Here is an 11,175-nt window from a genome sequence, read left to right as displayed (position 1 = left end):
CATCATATAGATACCTTGCCCACGGAGGGCATAGAAGACAGAAAGAAAAGAATAGTACAGTACAGAGAGAAAGAGAGTAAGTAAAGAGAGCAGTAAAGAGAAGAGAGACCAGGGACAGGCATTCAGGGAACCAAGCACAAAGGCTGCTAATACATGGAGAGGACAAATGTCCTCACCATGGTGCAATATTTCAGGGTTTTTTTCCACTCTAGAGAAATTGACGTTTTGGCATAAAAAAAGAGCAGTCTAACCCAGTGATCTGCAAACTTGGCTCTCCAGCTGTTAAGGAACTACAAATCCCACAATGCATTGCAGGAGTTTGACATCCACAGGCATGATTCATAATGCATGATGCAAATGCATTGTGGGACTTGTAGTTCCTTAACAGCTGGAGAGCCAAGTTTGCAGATCACTGGTCTAATCAAAAGGGTTTTTTTTAAATTCTTATTCAAGGACCATTCCTCTATTAAACCCAACAGACAAGACTTATAAGAGGACACTACAGGAAGACTCAGTTTATCTTTCATGAAGGTCAATATTTTGACCCAGTGCGCTTGGATGAGCGGGCAGTCCCAAGTCATATGCTTAAAAGTACCTGGGCTATGACCACACCTCCAAACATCACTCACACCCCCCGAGAATTTGGATATTTTAACAAGAGTAAAGATGGCCACTAATTATACAATTTGCTGAACGATTTTTTTATGATCGATTTTTCGTATTAATAATCGGAAATGATCGTTTGGGACCACTAATGAACTAAAATCTAATAACCAATCCAATCAGATTAATAAAATTGATCCGATTTTTGGATCGATTTCATTAATCTGATGGGATTGGTTGGGAGAGTTTTGTTCATTAGTGGTCACAAACAATCATTTCTGATCGTTCATACAAAGAATCATTCAGCCAATTGTATCATTAGTGGCCACCTTAAAGTATATCTGTTAAAACCAGCGCAGCAAATTACCATCTTCATATATGTGTCCTCAAAGTCAGTCCACTCCTTCCCAGAAATCTCTTCTCCCCATCCCTCCCATAATACCCCATACTTAGCTAATCTATGAGCATATTCATAGTCAGCCAGATTGGAGCAGAGCCTGGATATACAGTAAGTAAGGCTTTCCATCTCTTTATGTAGCAGCCAGCTTTCCACAGTGCCTGGGACCAGGTCAGCAGTCACACCCCCACATTGGGCTGCATGCCTGAGGAGAAAGTACCTGAACTTGGAATGCCTAGGAAGGTGAAATTCCACTACCATTTGAGACTACAATTAAAAAATGATTAATATGGTACAGGTGGGGAATATATTTACCTGCCTCAGGATCCAGAATCCCACATCAATAAGGGAAGCAAATTCTGACAAATTCGGATTGCACCATAGTGAGGAACTCCGTGAACAGTTAGGAACCATCTTCTCCGACTAATTTCCTCACTTTATGATACATTTAAAGAGAGGATTTTCACATGTCTATGCCTTCAGAGGCAAATGCACCATTTCTATAGATGACATTACATAACGTCTCATAGGAGTATGAAACTGCTGAATTTTTAGTTCCCTTTTTTCATGCAAAATATTTTTTGCACAGGTTGTTGTATTTTACTGATGTTGTATTACTTTATCCCTTCTTAAAGGTGGATGTAACACCCACAAATAAAAAAAAACTGTGAAAAGATAATGCTTCAAATATATATATATATATATATATATATATATATATATATATATATATATATATATATATATAGTAAACCCTTTTTTTTTTTCTGCAGGGGGAATTCAGAATTAAATGACACAAACAACAGAAAAAAAAAAAATCTTGCTAAAGATAAAATGATATAAGCATGCAAATAACAGAGAGTTTCCTACGGATAAGGACACTATGACCAAAAGAAGGTAACAGAATCTCCCCAACCCTTTCAAAAGTTTACACCAGTGGTTCTCAAACTGTGTGCTGCGAGTACTTTCCAGGGAAGCTGCAGCTGCCGTCGCCATTACAACTGTTTGTACATTGGCTTTGTATTAGAGCTTACAGGGGCCTGAGGGGAGCAAGCAAACACTCTTGCACTCTCCATACTCTCAGCACAGTAGAAGAAAGGTTCCAGGTTCATTTGGCTTTCTGTCAAAATGCTTATTAAACGCCAGGTAGACTCTCAAAAAAAAGCACAATATATGGTAGCAGAGAATTCATTCAGCCAATGACACAACCTGGAAAATGCCTGAGGTACGCTAGGGACCAACGCTTACAAATGCCTGCAGATGCATGCAACTGCTTGAAAATTGGAAGGAGTTTGATTTAGACAAAGAGCAGCAACAATTCAATGCACTGAGCAGCATGAAAGAGTCCTGAGGATTCAGTGTGAAAATGTTGCCATGGGCATTTTGCAAAAAGTAAAAGAGACATTGAAGAAGAAAACTTATGGCCAAAACACTCAACAAAATGTCTCAAAAGCAGTGAATTCTGCTCAAAACATTTCCCATACTCAGCACAGGAAAAAGGCTACTCACCACGGTGAGATCTTTCATGTCTTAGAAGGTGTCCTTTCCGTCCAAAACATTTCCCACACTCAGCACATGAATAGGGCTTCTCACCAGTGTGAGATCTCTCATGTGTGAAAAGGTTTCCTTTATGTCCAAAACATTTCCCACACTCAGCACATGAATAGGGCTTCTCACCAGTGTGAGATATTTCATGCATGACAAGGGTTTCTTTCCGCCCAAAGCATTTCCCACACTCAGCACATGAGTAGAGCTTCTCACCAGTGTGAGATCTCTCATGTATTAAAAGGTGTCCTTTCTGCCCAAAACATTTCCCACACTGAGCACATGAATAGGGCTTCTCACCAGTGTGAGATCTCTCATGTGTTAAAAGGTGTCCTTTCTGCCCAAAGCATTTTCCACACTGAGCACATGAATAGGGCTTGTCCCCAGTGTGAGCTCTCTCATGCATGACAAGTTGTGATTTCTGGCCAAAAGATTTCCCACACTCAGCACATGAATAGGGCTTCTCACCACTATGACATCTCTCATGTTTGACAAGGCTTCCTTTCTGCCCAAAACATTTCCCACACTCAACACATGAATAGGGCCTCTCACCAGTGTGAGATCTCTTATGAGTGACAAGGTCCGATTTCTGAACAAAACATTTCCCACACTCAGCACATGAATAGGGCTTCTCACCAGTGTGAGATCTCTCATGTTTAACAAGGACTGATTTCTGAACAAAACATTTCCCACACTTAGCACATGAATATGGCTTTTCACCAGTGTGACATCTCTCATGTTTGACAAGGTCTGATTTCTGCCCAAAACATTTCCCACACTCAGCACATGAATAGGGCTTCTCACCAGTGTGACATCTCTCATGTTTGACAAGGTCTGATTTCTGAACAAAGCATTTCCCACACTCAGCACATGAATAGGGCTTTTCACCAGTGTGAGATCTCTCATGAATGACAAGATGCGATTTCCATACAAACCCTTTCCCACATGTGGAACAGGAATAAGATCCACCAGCAGGGGTAGAGCTGTTTTGGGTATGGGGCCCCTCAGGGTTAGACAGGTGAGGGAAGTCTGGGGGAATATTTGGGGCAACCATGATATCTGCAGGAGACTCTTGTCCAGTGACATCATCATCCGTTGTACAGTCTGTGGATACATAGAGATGAGTCTCTGAGTGGTTCCAGATGCCAGGACTCCGCCCTGCAAATAGAGAAACATCATCACTTCCTGTTAGAGAATTCTGAGGGAAGGAACAATTATCATTAGGGATGGTCAGTGAGCTGCTAATAATTCCAAAATGATGCAAAGATGATGCAGATTGAAAATGGGCCTGATGCAGCAACTGTGTAACTCTACATATAATTGGCATACAATTTGCAACATCTCAGAGTTATTGGCATGTCACTGACCATCACTAGTTTTCAGCCTGACCGAAAGTTGTGCTTATTACAGGCAGCCAATCACAAGACAATAACTGTGCTGTGCATGCAAATGTTATGTATCTTGGAATTCGGACAATCAAATGAATTTCCTGAAATAATGTAATTAGCTGCATATAATTTGTATTTTATCTGCATACAACTCAGAGTTGCCTCATTGACACTTTCTACACCTAAAGCATTGGCCACACATTGAAAAGCAGTAAATTGTAAAGCTTGATGAGACAATGGAAACAATTTGTTACACTTGTGATAACAGACATATATATATACTTATAGCAAGAAACCTGTGTTATGTTTGTAGAGCAATGTGGTGTCCCTTACACATTTGCATTACCATTGCATTCTCCTGTTACTCATATGCCCCTTGTAATGTACCTTTATCTCTCTCGTTCCCAACTGTGCAAATAAAGACAATGTGCTATTACACAACAGTAAATTATAGGAGCTGCGAGGTAGAGGAATTATCCATTTATGTCATGGAGATCCAAAACCACTAATACTTCTATAGTGAGATATGAATACACACATATATACTCCTATATATACAGTATAGTCATATCTCTCCTCCCATACTTCTGTCCAGTGAATAACCAATCAGCCAGCTGCACACTGCAGCTCCTATTGGACAGGAGGTCAGTGGGGGTGGGGAAGGGGCGTGACTAGAAATTACTGAACCCTCCTGCAAAAGTTGGTATAACCCATCCACTTTAGTAACAAACCTGACATGAACATTTTTGTTTTTTGTTTTGTTTTTTTTAATTACTAGCTGATTGTACAGCATTGCCCGGGTATGTATTTGGCTGGTGTTGGCTGTATTCACTTTTTCTAGCCCTAACATACAGTTACTCAATGACCTAGTTTGTGAGCTTTGCGGTCTTTGGCATCAATGATATGCACTGAAATGAAAAAAATCTGATTGGCTGTTTGTGGCTCCACCCCATTTTCTGAATTTGAACCCCAGTCACCCAATGATCAACTGTACCAGGTTTGAAGCTTGTGCCATTAACAGTGCAAAAATGGCAGCAATTAAATATTCCACGTGAAAATCAATAAGTGAATTTTTATTGGCTTTTGTAGGCTCCACCCACTTTTCTGAATTTTAATCCCAGTCACCCAGTGACCAACTACGCAAAATTTGAGACCCATGCCATTAACAGTGTAAGAATGGCTGCAGTTTAAATTTTCCCAGTGAAATTTGTATTTGTCTCCGCCCATTTGATGGTTATGGGGATAAAAAGTATCCTATATGTTATTCCAGGTAATATACTATGTGTGTGCCAAATTTCATTCAAATTCGTTCAGCCATTGTTGTGTAACTGAGTAACAAACATCCAAACTTTCACATTTATAATATTAATAAGATAGCGAAGTCCGTAGAGTTGTGTGGAAGGTATTACTGCTCCCGCGGTTTCCTCTGTCTCTCCCGTTCCTGGTTGGCGCAGCTGTTATGAATCCTATATACAGGAAACAGATGTGACTGCACATGCACAAGTTCATGACCCCCGTATGCCCAGTAACAGGAATGACTCATGCATGTCTTCTTTCCTTCATACATGAGCAACTCCTGTTACTGGGCATGTGCTGCTCATGAAGTCAAGCCTACTCAAAGGAAATACACACACTCCCAGTGTCTCCCGGTATAAAGGATATGACTGCCCTCTGCAGTACAAGAGAGGAAGTACTAACAGCTTCAGTACTCCTCTATAAACACTTCCATCTTTTACATTTAAAAACAATTACCTTGCCACTTAATTGGACAGTACAGGCTTGCCTAATTAAAATGATTTCCTTTGGGATACTCCTGCATCCAATGCAAAATATTCCAATGCTTCTCACACACAAAGACATACAAGGAGGATTCTCTGACGTCATGTGGAGGAGTAGAAGGCACAGGGTCGCATTGAGTAAGCTGCAGCTGCCCAAGTCCTGGTATACACTCATCCCGTATATACTTGTTTATTAGTTGTCCCATGTATAGACCGACCCCCCAAAATTTGCTCCAGAAAAAAACTAATCTGTGACTAGTTGATAAGCCCATGTCTCTCCCACCAGTATACGGGGCAGAGTGCCTCCCCCCTGTATGTGCGGCAGAGTGTGGTGCATGTGATGCTTGCAGAGTGTGTTCCCTTCAGTTCCTCCTCTGCACCTCCTATGTGCCCCCTTCAGTTCCTCCTCTGCCCCTCCTATGTGCCCCCTTCAGTTCCTCCTCTGCACCTCCTATGTGCCCCCTTCAGTTCCTCCTCTGCATCTCCTGTGTGCCCCCTTCAGTTCCTCCTCTGCATCTCCTGTGTGCCCTCTTCAGTTCCTCCTCTGCACCTTCTATGTGCTCCCTTCAGTTCCTCCTCTGATCCTCCTGTGTGTCCCCTTCTGTGCCTCCTTTGTACCTCCTGTGTGCCTCTTTCAGTGCCTCCTCTGCACTTCCTGTGGGCCCCCATCAGTGCCTCCTCTGCACCTCCTGTATGCTCCCTTCTTTGCCTCCTCTGCACCTCCTCTGTGCTTCTTCTGTACCTCCTGTGTGCCCCTTTCAGTGCCTCTTCTACACTTCCTGTGTGCCCCCATCAGTGCCTCCTCTGCACTGTGTGCCCCCATCAGTGCCTCCTCTGCACTGTGTGCCCCCATCAGTGCCTCCTCTGCACTGTGTGCCCCTTTCTGTGCCTCCTCTGCACCTCCCGTGTGCCCCTTTCAGTGCCACTTCTGCACCTCCTATGTACCCCTTTCAGTTCGTCCTCTACGCCCCTCCATTACCTCCTCTGCCCCTCCTGTGTGCCCCCTTCAGTTCCTCCTCTGCACCTCCTGTGTGCTCACTGATGTACGGGACAAAAATCTCGAAAGGAATCAGATAGGGGTCTTTCCTTTATTACCAAATACAATGATCATCACTTCCAGGTCCGTGCCCTACTTCAGAAACATTGGCATGTGCTCACGGGCGACCAGCGTGTTGCCCCCTTTATCCCAAGGGAGCCCTCTGTTACTTACAGGCGGGCTACCACTATAGGTGACACTTTAACACGTAGCCATTACTCAGGTAGAGGCAAAACTAAACTATGCAACTGTAAAGTTTTGGGCACCTACCCTCGTCAGTCCTGCACTCAATGCAGGTACATTTATGTTGGCAAACAGTGCCCCCTTGTGAAGAGAGATATCGTACTAACTACCAGACATTATGTGAATTGTGAGACAGAGGGGATAATTTATCTCCTCCTCTGCCCTTGTGGGGCTTTTTATGTGGGCAAGACAGGAAGATCCCTCAACAGGCGCATTTACGAACACACTTATGGCATTCAGGAGGGACACCAGACACCTGTAGCTCGACACTTCGCAACCTGTCAGGGGGGTAACCCTAGGAAAATTCGATTTTTTGGCCTGGATAGGGTACACCGGGATCCCCGGGGGAGGGGGACTGGGACGGGAGACTCCTCCAATGTGAGGCTTTTTGGATATACAAACTTAAGGCCTTTCGGACACCGGGCCTCAATGAAGGTATTGATTTTGCACCATTTCTGTGACAGCGGCACCCTAGCTCCACAACACACCTTATATATATACTTTTTTTGATTTCATCATTTTTGTTCATCAGGGTTGAACCTTCACCCTTAGTAATTTTTGTGCTAGGAACTGGAGACTTGCTTGCGCTCATGCCGGGTCTTTTCCCGTCCCCTTCTGTTATTATTTTTTGATTTAACATATATTCCACTTGTTACACATTGTGGATATGATTTTTGTCACTCCATGGATAATGGTTGGTGGGCTGGCGTGGCCTCCCGCCACTCCACTTTGCTCATGGCCTCTTCCCCTTTGGTCCCCCACGGGCAGGACAACGATTATTGTTTATATAGTTCATTATATTTTTGTAGTCTATTTAGTGTTTATGACTATGTAATAATGTATGGTTATACAGAGATTCATCATTTATGTAAATGCTATTAGGTATTATTTTTTTGTGTAGAATTATTTCTTTAATATGCAATTTTCTTTGATGACTTTGCTGATCCTGTGGGAGGGTTAGTAATGCCCCCCCCCCCGGGGCGGCGCACTGACCACTGCCCCTGGATGCGAGGTGGGGTTGGTGGGGGCTTGGTGTGCCCCCCGGGGGGTCTTTCGGGGTTGGTCCATGCTTTGGGCTTGTCATGGGCCATATACTGGGCTGTTGCCTGCTGACCCATGTCCAGCCAGTGGACCTCCCCCGTCTTCCTCCTGCTGTGGCCCCCCTCTCTCCCTCCCCCCTTCCTCCCTCCTTCTTCCCCCCCCTCCCCCTCCTCCCCTGCCCCGCTTTCCTGTTGCCCCCTGGCACCTTGGGCCGTGGCTACGGTGGCGCCCCGGGGGTGATGGCAATTGGGCGGTCCAGGGGACCCACCTTTAGGGCCAGCCGGGTCACCCTTTCTCCGTAATCTCCATCTGGGAGTATGGTCCACCCGGTCCGTGCTCCCTAGTGCTTGCGGAGGTATCTTCCCCCCTTTGTAGTGCCCTAGTGGCCCTGCTGCTGCGGGGCCTCTGTCCGCATGCATTTGTACGCATGTACGCGTTCCCACCGCCTTGATCCGCTGAGCGGTTGCGGACGCGGGGGAAACGCCATGCATACCTATGTACGCATTACGCGTTCCCTCCCCATTGATCCGCATTACCGCATGTGGACGCGGGGGAAACGCTATGCGTACACGCAGAGAATTGGACGCATCGCGCCTTTGCCGCCGCCCCCATCCACTGCCTGCAACAGGTGGTGGAGGCTTGGGTGTGGCTGTGGGGGGGAGTGGTGGCGTCCTCTGGCCGCTCAGTGCCATTTTAGGCCGGCTCCTGTTTCTCACAGGCAGTAAAACCTTTGAGCTTGCCCTGATGATGCTGGTATCCTTACCAGTGAAACCGGTTGGCCTTCCAGAGCTCCCCCTTTGACCAGACACACTTGTGGTGGCAGCACATGGGCCCCTGTGGATTGACTTCACAGCGATCAGCCACTCAGATGAGTATATCTCAATGATGTGTTTTTCTGTTGGTGACTAGAAAGAGGCCTCTCAAGGAATAACCATTGTGTACTTTATGCTGACTAAGATACCTACCTAGGATGCACCTATATGCTGTTGCCGGCTGGAAATATGATATTGCCTTTGCCTAGTTGATGCTGCTGAAGGGGTGACCCTGGCGGACTGTTCTATGAGTAAACTGTATCAACTCTAACAATATATCATTCACACCTGCAATTGAGTCCATAAGCTTGCCTCGGAATGTGTTTTCAACCTAGGCACTAGTCTCGGTGAATTGCCTGTCATTCTTGGGGTCTCTGGACGAGTCAGGCCTATTGTGAAAATACTGTTCATTAGCCCGAAGTGCTTACCACATACAGTGTGTGCCAACCTATCTATCTTCATGCACTTGGCCTTGTCACAGCTCTGTAATGAGACAGCTTGCCTGACCCGTGGACCTGTACACCAACTTCTGTATGACAGCATATCCAGTGGGACTACCTATTGCGATGGATTGAAACCTCTATCCGCCATTATTCAACCATATTTTGACCTTTTAAACTACTGGAAACATTGCAGCAACACAGCCAGAATCTGATATATCTGTGCTCCCTTACCAGGATGTCCTCCTAACTTTAGGTCCTGAACACTTGGTCCTGAAAACCACTCTAGTGTGTTCCTACTCAAGGTCCTTTCATCTGCTAGGAGGTGCCTCCCACAACTTTTACAATAAGATATTGGATAGACTGCGCACTACCAATACTTTTCTGAGGGGATCCCCCACATTTTTTCCACTGGTTTTGACATGGTGGTCCACCCATATGTTCTGGTCAATTTTAAGTAGATTTGCATTATATGTGTTTTGTATTTTGGTCAATAAATAAAATTTGTATTTTTATATATAATTTATTTCCTCCTGCTCACTTAGTCTTACGTTGGTCATATTGAAAAGTCTCAGACTTATGGAGGATTATCTTTGATAGGAATATTCAGGACCCTTTTGTCTAAATTGCTCACGAATGTATTTATATATGCTAATCAGGTCACCTTTCAGTCATGTTTTTCCAAGCTTCAAAAACCCAGTTTGTTCATCCTTTCTTGGTAAGTAGGACCTTCCATCCCCAACTTAGTCGTCCGTCTTTAAATGTGTTCTAGTATGTTAATGTATTCCTATACTGCGGTGCTATAACTGTCCCATACTCCAGATGTGACCTCACGCGTGATTTCTACAGAGGGAGTAGTATCCTAGCATCTCAAGATATTATTTCCCAAATGATGCATTTACGCAGTGTGTTGGGGTACTGTAATCTGTTGGAACGCATCGCACTGAATGCACTGTGAACTTGGCATGGATTTAACATTGCAGTGTGACTTTCTGCACTATGATACCCCCTTTATGTTGCACCACAACGCCCCACTGTGGGTTTTATTGCTGTCTGCGTCACTGCTAAGTTGAGGTATGGTGATGAATATGTTTAGTAGCTTTGTGATGTAACGTGTAAATGTGTTTATGTCATATGAAGTGTATATTTACAGTGCTAAAGTATATGAAGTAATGTTACAGTATATCTGAAAAGTATTTACAGTGCATCACTTTTTTTCACAATTTGCTACGTTACAGCCTTATTCCAACATGGAATTATTTTTTTCGCCCCAGAATTCTACACATGACACCCCATAATGTCAACATGAAAAAAGTGTACTTAAGGTTTAGGCAAATTTATTTAAAAACAAAATAAAAAATAAAAGAAAGCACATGTACATAAGTATTCACAGCCATTGCCATGAAGCTCAAAATTGAGCTCAGGTACATCCTTGAGATGTTTCTGCAACTTAATTGGAGTCCACCTGTGGTAAATTCAGTTGATTGGACATTTTTTGGAAAGGCACACACCTGTCTATATAAGGTCCCACAGTTGACAGATGATGTCAGAGCAAAAACCAAGAATGAAGACAAAAGGAATTGCCTGTACACCTAAGAGACATGATTGTCTCGAGCTTGAAAGAAAGGGGGAGAACCGAGAGCCCAATATGATGTAGTATGTTAATGAGGTGATGTCTGATGCAAACACACACAATGGTTATACTCACAAGGACGGGTCGCCTCCAAGGCAACCACTGGATAAGCAGGCGGGGAGAATTGTAACCTGACCCCGCTCAGGGTTAAGAAGTCGCTCTCTGTAGATAGAAGGAAATGGGGATACACCCCTCCACCAAGGGTGGACTAAACAGTTATGTGGTATAACAACAGAGGCGCCAAGTAGAGTAAAATTAG

General features: G+C 44.2%; 1 pseudogene; it reads right to left on the bottom strand.

The window, feature by feature from the left end:
- Positions 1-1,778: 1,778 nt before the first annotated feature.
- LOC137534247 (zinc finger protein 420-like) overlaps positions 1,779-11,175 on the bottom strand; it is a 122,573-nt pseudogene continuing 113,176 nt past the window's right edge.

Source organism: Hyperolius riggenbachi, chromosome 10 (assembly GCF_040937935.1).
Source record: "Hyperolius riggenbachi isolate aHypRig1 chromosome 10, aHypRig1.pri, whole genome shotgun sequence".
Classification (NCBI taxonomy): domain Eukaryota; kingdom Metazoa; phylum Chordata; class Amphibia; order Anura; family Hyperoliidae; genus Hyperolius; species Hyperolius riggenbachi.
This window is presented reverse-complemented; position numbering and strand designations above follow the sequence as displayed.